Source organism: Hydra vulgaris, chromosome 01 (genome assembly GCF_038396675.1).
Source record: "Hydra vulgaris chromosome 01, alternate assembly HydraT2T_AEP".
In the NCBI taxonomy this organism is placed as follows: Eukaryota; Metazoa; Cnidaria; class Hydrozoa; order Anthoathecata; family Hydridae; genus Hydra; species Hydra vulgaris.
Genome location: NC_088920.1, coordinates 15656920 through 15664247, shown reverse-complemented (window position 1 = coordinate 15664247; position 7328 = coordinate 15656920).

Genomic DNA, 7328 nt, shown 5'->3' with positions numbered 1-7328 from the left:
TATTCTGCACATCATAACATTTATGCTTATGCAAACTATTTTTTCAAGTGTTTGCCATTTTTTTAAAGATTTTTTTGTCATCGAAACAAAAAAATTCGAAATTTAGTTTTATTTCAAAAATAAATTTCATTTATTTCAAAAAGGGGTACCTAAAATATGTCAAGAAATTAAAAAAGGGATATTAAAAATAAATATAAACAGTATTAAAGAAACATTTTTGCTAAAATAATTTAATTTTTTTTAGTTATTTTTTAACCCAATGATTAAAAAAACTTACTAATTTTTTTATTAAATGTCAGAAAAAGCAAAAAATAAGAGAGTACTAAAGAATAAAAAAACAATTTGTAACATAAACTCTGTTTTTTTAAAAAAAAAAATTAGGTATCTCTTTTGTAATCTATCATAAATTCAATAAAGACTGATTAACCTTCAGATGCTGTTTCTGTTTCACTATTGTATTCTACAGAATTTTTCTGGTTCAATTTTAAGTCTTTTTTTGGATTTTTTTTTTTTATTCTTATTTTTACTTTGTGTAACATCTTTCTTATCACCACCTTCGTTTTTTTTTTCTTATTTAATATGTCTAAAAGGCTCTGGTCTAAAGCTTTACGAAGATTTAAGACGTTTTCACAAGGTAACTTGATATACACAGCATTACGAATAAATGGCACCAAACCACGAGCTCTAAATCTACTTATTATATTTTTCTCGAATATTTATTAATGAATGTCATTAAATCATTCAGTAACTTAGAGAAATCTTCTTTTGGTAACGTCGCAAATTTTTTGCTAAGAGAAGTAAGTTTCCAACCCAGAAATAAACTTCTCCATTCATTTTTTTAATGGTGCAAAGAATGCAACATCAAGATTTTGAAGCAAATGAGTTGAATTGGGCAGAAGGCATATGAATCTAATGTTATGTTCCCATTTAAGGCATAAAGTTATTCACAAGAACTTTATGAGAGATTGTCACCTATTAATACTTTTTTCCCAGTTTGTTTCTTAACGCATTAATAATGTTTGAAAATACCAATCCTTAAAAGTAACTTCATCAAATCAGCCAGATTGGGTTCTATTAAAGCGAGAATTGTTTGGACATTGTTTTATCCATATATCGTATGTGTGCTTTTGAAAACTGTGTATAGTGGGAGAATTTTTCCAACACCATTTCCACAAAACATTACAGAGAAACAAGCCTTTTTGCTATTCATTATTCTCTCAGGGTACTTAGTTCCGTGTTTCATAACAACTTTTTTATTTCCAGGGTCATCACGCAAATTTGTTTCATCATAATTCCAAATGTTACAAGGTGGAATTCCTTCAAGCTCAAGTCTAATATTGTCAAAATAAATTTTTAATTGTTCTTTGTTTATAGCTGCACGTTTTCTTTTAATATTTGATGCAATTCTATGGGTTAACTGTGAACGGTTCATAAAACTTGCGACCCCACACACTTAACCTTGATTCTAGATGAAAATAACTGCTCCTCATCATAAGTAAATATAGTTGGTGCATCGATGCATTTTTTTATGCTTTGACTTCATTTTATTATGTATAGTGCTTCTTGGTATACTAAACCTTTTTGAGGCTTGACGAATAGACATACCTTCAATAATTGCACTCATACACTCTTTCAAAAGAATGGTATCAGAACAATTGTTGTATGCACGTTTTCCAACATTATGGTTGTTATATTTACGAGGCATTATGCTTTTAACAAAAGTAAATATAAACAACAAAAGCAAACTGCAATGTAGTAGTTTTTCAAACTATTATATAATTTTATTAAATTGCAATTAAATTTAAAAATCTAAAAATTTTAATTTTGTTATAAAGTTAATAAAATCATGGTATAGCAACAACAACAACAAATAGTTAACAAAAAAATATACTTTTTTTAAAATCCTAAAATACATTCATACTAAAAACTGTTTTTCAAAATAAATTATTAGGAAATTATTATTAAATTATTATTATTAAATTATTATTTCAAAATAAATTATTTGGATATCATGCTTCAAAAAAATATTCTAGTTATAATAAACAACTTTAAAGTGCATATTATTTACTTGGCCAAAGTTACCCCGAAAAAAGTATAAACCTACGGGGTAACTTTGACCATCCTGTAAAAAAACCAGAATGTTGTTACTTAAGCCAAAAAATTTTTCGCTTAATTTTATCTTGAGTTTTTGACTGGGGATCTAAACATTGACCTAAAAAAACCTGCTTCATTATAATGTAAAATATTTTATAAACACTCTTCTTCAAAATAACTTAATTTCAACAATAAACAAGTAGGAGGGATAATTGCTCCTTTAGTGCACTTAGTGCGGTGGAGTTTTAGATGTTCCAGGGGACTGCCTACACCAAACTTAGAAATAATTTCACAAAAATGGTCAGCAATTGAAATTGCTGAGTGACAGCATATACACATAGCATGACAGCATATATAAATAGCATGACAGCATATACAAGCTGAATGTCTGCTTTTTGGTTTATCTGAAATTTTTACTTGACCTGGAAAATTAATCTTCTTTTGAAACAGATTCAAGGTTTTTCTTTTTTAAAGCTGCTTTTTGATGTTGCTCTAAGGCAGAGGCGACAAAAAGCTTGTTTAGATGCATCAGAGATTTTTTTTACCCAGGTAAATTCTTTTCCCAATCACTTCGATAACTATGAGAGTTTTCATAAGATTTTTTGTTTGGCATTGTCAACTTAAAGATGTTAATCTAAAACAAAAAATCGAGTATAAACTACAGATTTAAACTTAATAACCAATAGGTATGATCAATTTATTAGATATTTTAAGAAGAAAGCAAAGATAAATTAGTCGTTATTTAAATAGTAACAGTTACTAAATTTTCAATATTCGCAGAAACATTCGTTTTATCTTTTTTAAGTAAAGTATTTCACTTTAAATCGTCTTTTTAAATGCAAGAATTTTCTAATATTTTCCGCAAATGCAATAATTTATTCAAAAAAAACTTTTTAAAGAAAAAAATCGAATTTTAAATGAATGGAACGAATCCAAATAAATTGTTTGAACTTGTTGAAACTCATGAATGAAAGTTAATTAATTCTTTGAATTTCTGTAATAAGCCGTAATAAACAAATAACAAATTTTTTTACTCATTTTCGTTATTTTTTCCATGCTCTATATAAGGTTACTTTCTATATACGTTTGTGTGCCACAAAATTTGAAATCAATTTTTGAAAGCTTTTTTCTCAACCAATTTTGCTCAAATTTTGCACACTTAATCATTTTCGATGACAATACAAGGAAATGGAAAAATTTGACCAAAAAAAGTTAATTAAGTTAACAAAAATTTAATTTGTATTTCCCCATACATTTTATTTATTTGATATGAATTGCGTATTACGTCACAAAAATCATTGATTTGCAAATTATTTGCAGTTTCGAAGACAAGCGCAGCGATTCAAAACCTATTGTTTTTTAAGTCTTAAGTTATTAAGTTAAAAAACAAAAATTTAGTAAAAACAGTAATTTTTAAATTTAAAAAAAAAAAACAGTAATTTTTCCTTCTACAAAAGATAACAAAAAAAGAATTCCTAGACCCAATAGAATTCTGCTTGCATAAAGCATGGATTTGAAAAAATAATTTTTTTTTGATTTACTAGTTTCTTTTCGTTCATATTTTCATTCATTTTTGTTTATTTCGCTCAGTTTCACTTTTTTTATGAAACAAAAAAATTGATTAAATTGATTTAACAAAAACAAAAAAACCAGAATTAAACCAGATTTAATAAAATAATCAGAAAAGAAAAAAACCAAACACTTTTTAAAAAAAAACAGATTTAAACCAGATTTTCTAAAATTTCAACCAAAATCTAATAAAAACAAACCAGATTTGAGAACTCTGGCTTCAAAAAATACAGATGGCAACCCATGGTCTCTAAAAATAATTCAAAAAAATTATATATTCAATTCATGGACTTTATTTGTGGAAAAAGTTTCCTAATATTGCAAATACGAAAAAAATTAGTATACATCAGTTAAAAAATGAATCGAAACAGGTGTAATTATGGAATTTAACATATCCGATTTTAAATGTTTTCTTTTAAACTAAAATTCAATTATATAAAATATGTCTCAGAATTTATCAACTTTTTTCTTTTCATTATTTCAGATATGGTGTTTCCTCTAATCTTAAAAGTTTTTGTTAAAATCTAATCTGAGTTCTTAAATATTTCTTATTAAAATTTTAAAAATTTTTTAACTAATAATATATATATATATATATATATATATATATATATATATATATATATATATATATATATATATATATATATATATATATATATATTATATATATATATATATATATATATATATATGTATGTATATACAAGGGGCGAACTTAGATCACGAATTAAAAATTCCGTAAAAAATTATGGTCTTTAAATTTGTAAAACTTTTTTGATTGGTCCGAAAAAAACGTGCAAAAATGGTTTTCAAGAAAAACAAAATTCAAAGACCAGAAACTTTTACGGAATTTTCAATTCATAATCGATTCGCCCCTTTATATATATATATATATATATATATATATATATATATATATATATATATATATATATATATATATATATATATAATATATATATATATATATAATATATTTAATATATATATATATATATATAATATATATATATTATATATATATATATATTATATATATATATATATATATATATATATATATACATAAATATATATATATATATATATATATATATATATATATATATATATATATATATTATATATATATATATATATATATATATATATATATATATATATATATATATATATATAATATAAATAAGTAAGAAACACTTTTCTGACTTTTTTCTTCAACTTTAAGTTTCACCATTGCTGGATCATCAGGAAGAGTTATTAAATCTCAAAAAAATTCAATTTACAGAAAAAAATATTTTACAGAAAGTTATAAGTTATTATAAAAAAATTTTAATTACCATAGTTTTTTGGTTAACGGGAAGTTACAGAAAGTAATTGTTAAATAAATTTCTTTGGAATGGGGATAGTTTAATTTGGTCATTTGTTTTTATAACTTTTTAAGAGGTATTTATTTTCGTGCCTACATTTAGAAATTAATTCAGATTTTTTATTTAATAAATTTTCTTGATTTAAATGAGTAATTATTTCAAATTTCTCTTGCAAACATAGCATACATTTTTTGGAAATGTTATTATAGGCAGGGGCAGATTTTAGAATAGACCAAATATATTTTGACAGCATAGTCTCTTTTGAATATTTTTTGTGTTTAAACGATTGTTTGTGGTTGGCATAACGTTTTTTCCATTCCCCCTCGGTAAAGCCAATATATTGTTTATCAGGATTATTTTGTGAGGAAACAATGCACTTGTAAATTACATATTTTGAAAGGCATTTTTCATTTAGATGGCAATTTATTTTTTGTTTACAATTACAATAATCAGTGTTTTACGTTCTTTTTTATTAATTAACGCGTAGTTGTGGCCTTTTATAATTCTTTCTAAATTTTTTGTACAACTATAACTTACTTTAGTGGTATTTCTGTTAAAAATCTTATGTAATTTATAAGAGGGAGGGAAATGTTTGTCTACTAATTTTAGAAAAATTTTACCTATATTTGTTGAAACATTTTTGCTGTACGGGGGTTGAACCAAATTATGTTTCTATTTCTATTACGCTTTTTTGCAATTTTCTTTTCAAATTTTAGCTCGAAATTTTGAAAGCCACTTTTTTTAAGGGCATCTTCATAAACGCGTTTAGAGGAGTTGAAAATATTTTCATTAGAAGAGTTTTGGTTCAGCCTATTAGCAATTTTCATACGACGCGGTTTAACTTAGCGAATATTGCCTGTTGGGACAAAATTCTAGTCAATCAGATAATGTTTCTAGATTAAGCGATATTCAGTTTTTTTTCTCGATTAAACTACTAAAAATAGCGTAGTACTTGATACAATCGAGTCAAAAATATATATAAAAATTAAAACAAATATTTTTTTCAATATGCTAATAAAATAAGTTAGCGATATGTAACTATTATTTATTTTAATAAAAAGATATTAAACATTATTAGATATCAATTTATATTGATTGTATCACTTAAAAGAAATGATTAACTGGTTTTGTGGCGCAGCATTATGTTTTAACAAATTTAGAACCAAAACCACTAGCGGAGAACGTAAAAAGTTTTACAGGCTTCCCAAAGATGTTTCTATTCAGAAAGAATATATCCGAGTTTTAAATACAAAGGGAATGAATTTCAGAAATGGGCATATTTGTTGTGAACATTTTTCATCTGGAATAAGAGAGTTATGCACTGATATTCCAGACATAGCTGCACCACCGAGCCAAATTGTTATAATGGAACGAAAATACGCAAATGCTCTGTCCAAAATAACTAAATCAAGAAAAACTACTGAAGCTGATAAAAAACATTAGTAAGGGTTAAAACGTAAGCTTAGATATCCTTGTCTAAACCTTGTCCTATTCGTAAAAAACCAACAAACCGACCTTCTTATGTTACAAAATCTCCTTTATTGTTACTTAAACCAACAAAACAACAGTTATTTTCTAAATTAAAAAAAGAAGCAGATGCTAACAAAATTCTTCTAGAAAAAATAAACAATGCAAACAATTATATAAAACAGCTTAAAAAAGAAAAAAATAATAAACAAAGTAAAGAACGATATGTTACATAAAAAAATATTTAATTTTATCTGTAAGAAATCAAATTTCAAAAAAAGAACTAGACAAATTTGAACAAGGAATGTTTAAATATTCCAAACTTAAAGACACACCAAAGTAGTTTAAATATTTATGTGGCTTAACTGTCCTGCAATTTCAACTCCTTTATAATTGTGTAGCACCATACTGCCACTTAATTGAATATCCGGATTGCAAAGGAATTGCAGGAACTAGATTCCTTGAAAAGAAAACCGAATTGTTTTTAGTTTTAACATTGTACAGACATGCATTTCATCTTGGTGTAATTGGATTTATGGCTGGCGTTTCTAAAAGCACCATGTATCGTGTTTTCACTGGATGGGTTGTATTTCTAGACACAATATTTTCAGAGATAAATTTAAAAGTCGAAAGCACTTATATTTCCCTGATGATGCCTTCTGTTTTAAAAAACTGGCCATGGTGAAACCGATATTGTTGTGGATGCTACAGAATTTAAGTTTCAACAACCAACCAATTATGACCTTAACACTTTAATGTTTTCAAGTTATAAAAACTGTACAACAGGGAAAGCTTTAATTGGAATCTCTTCACATGGGTCAGGAT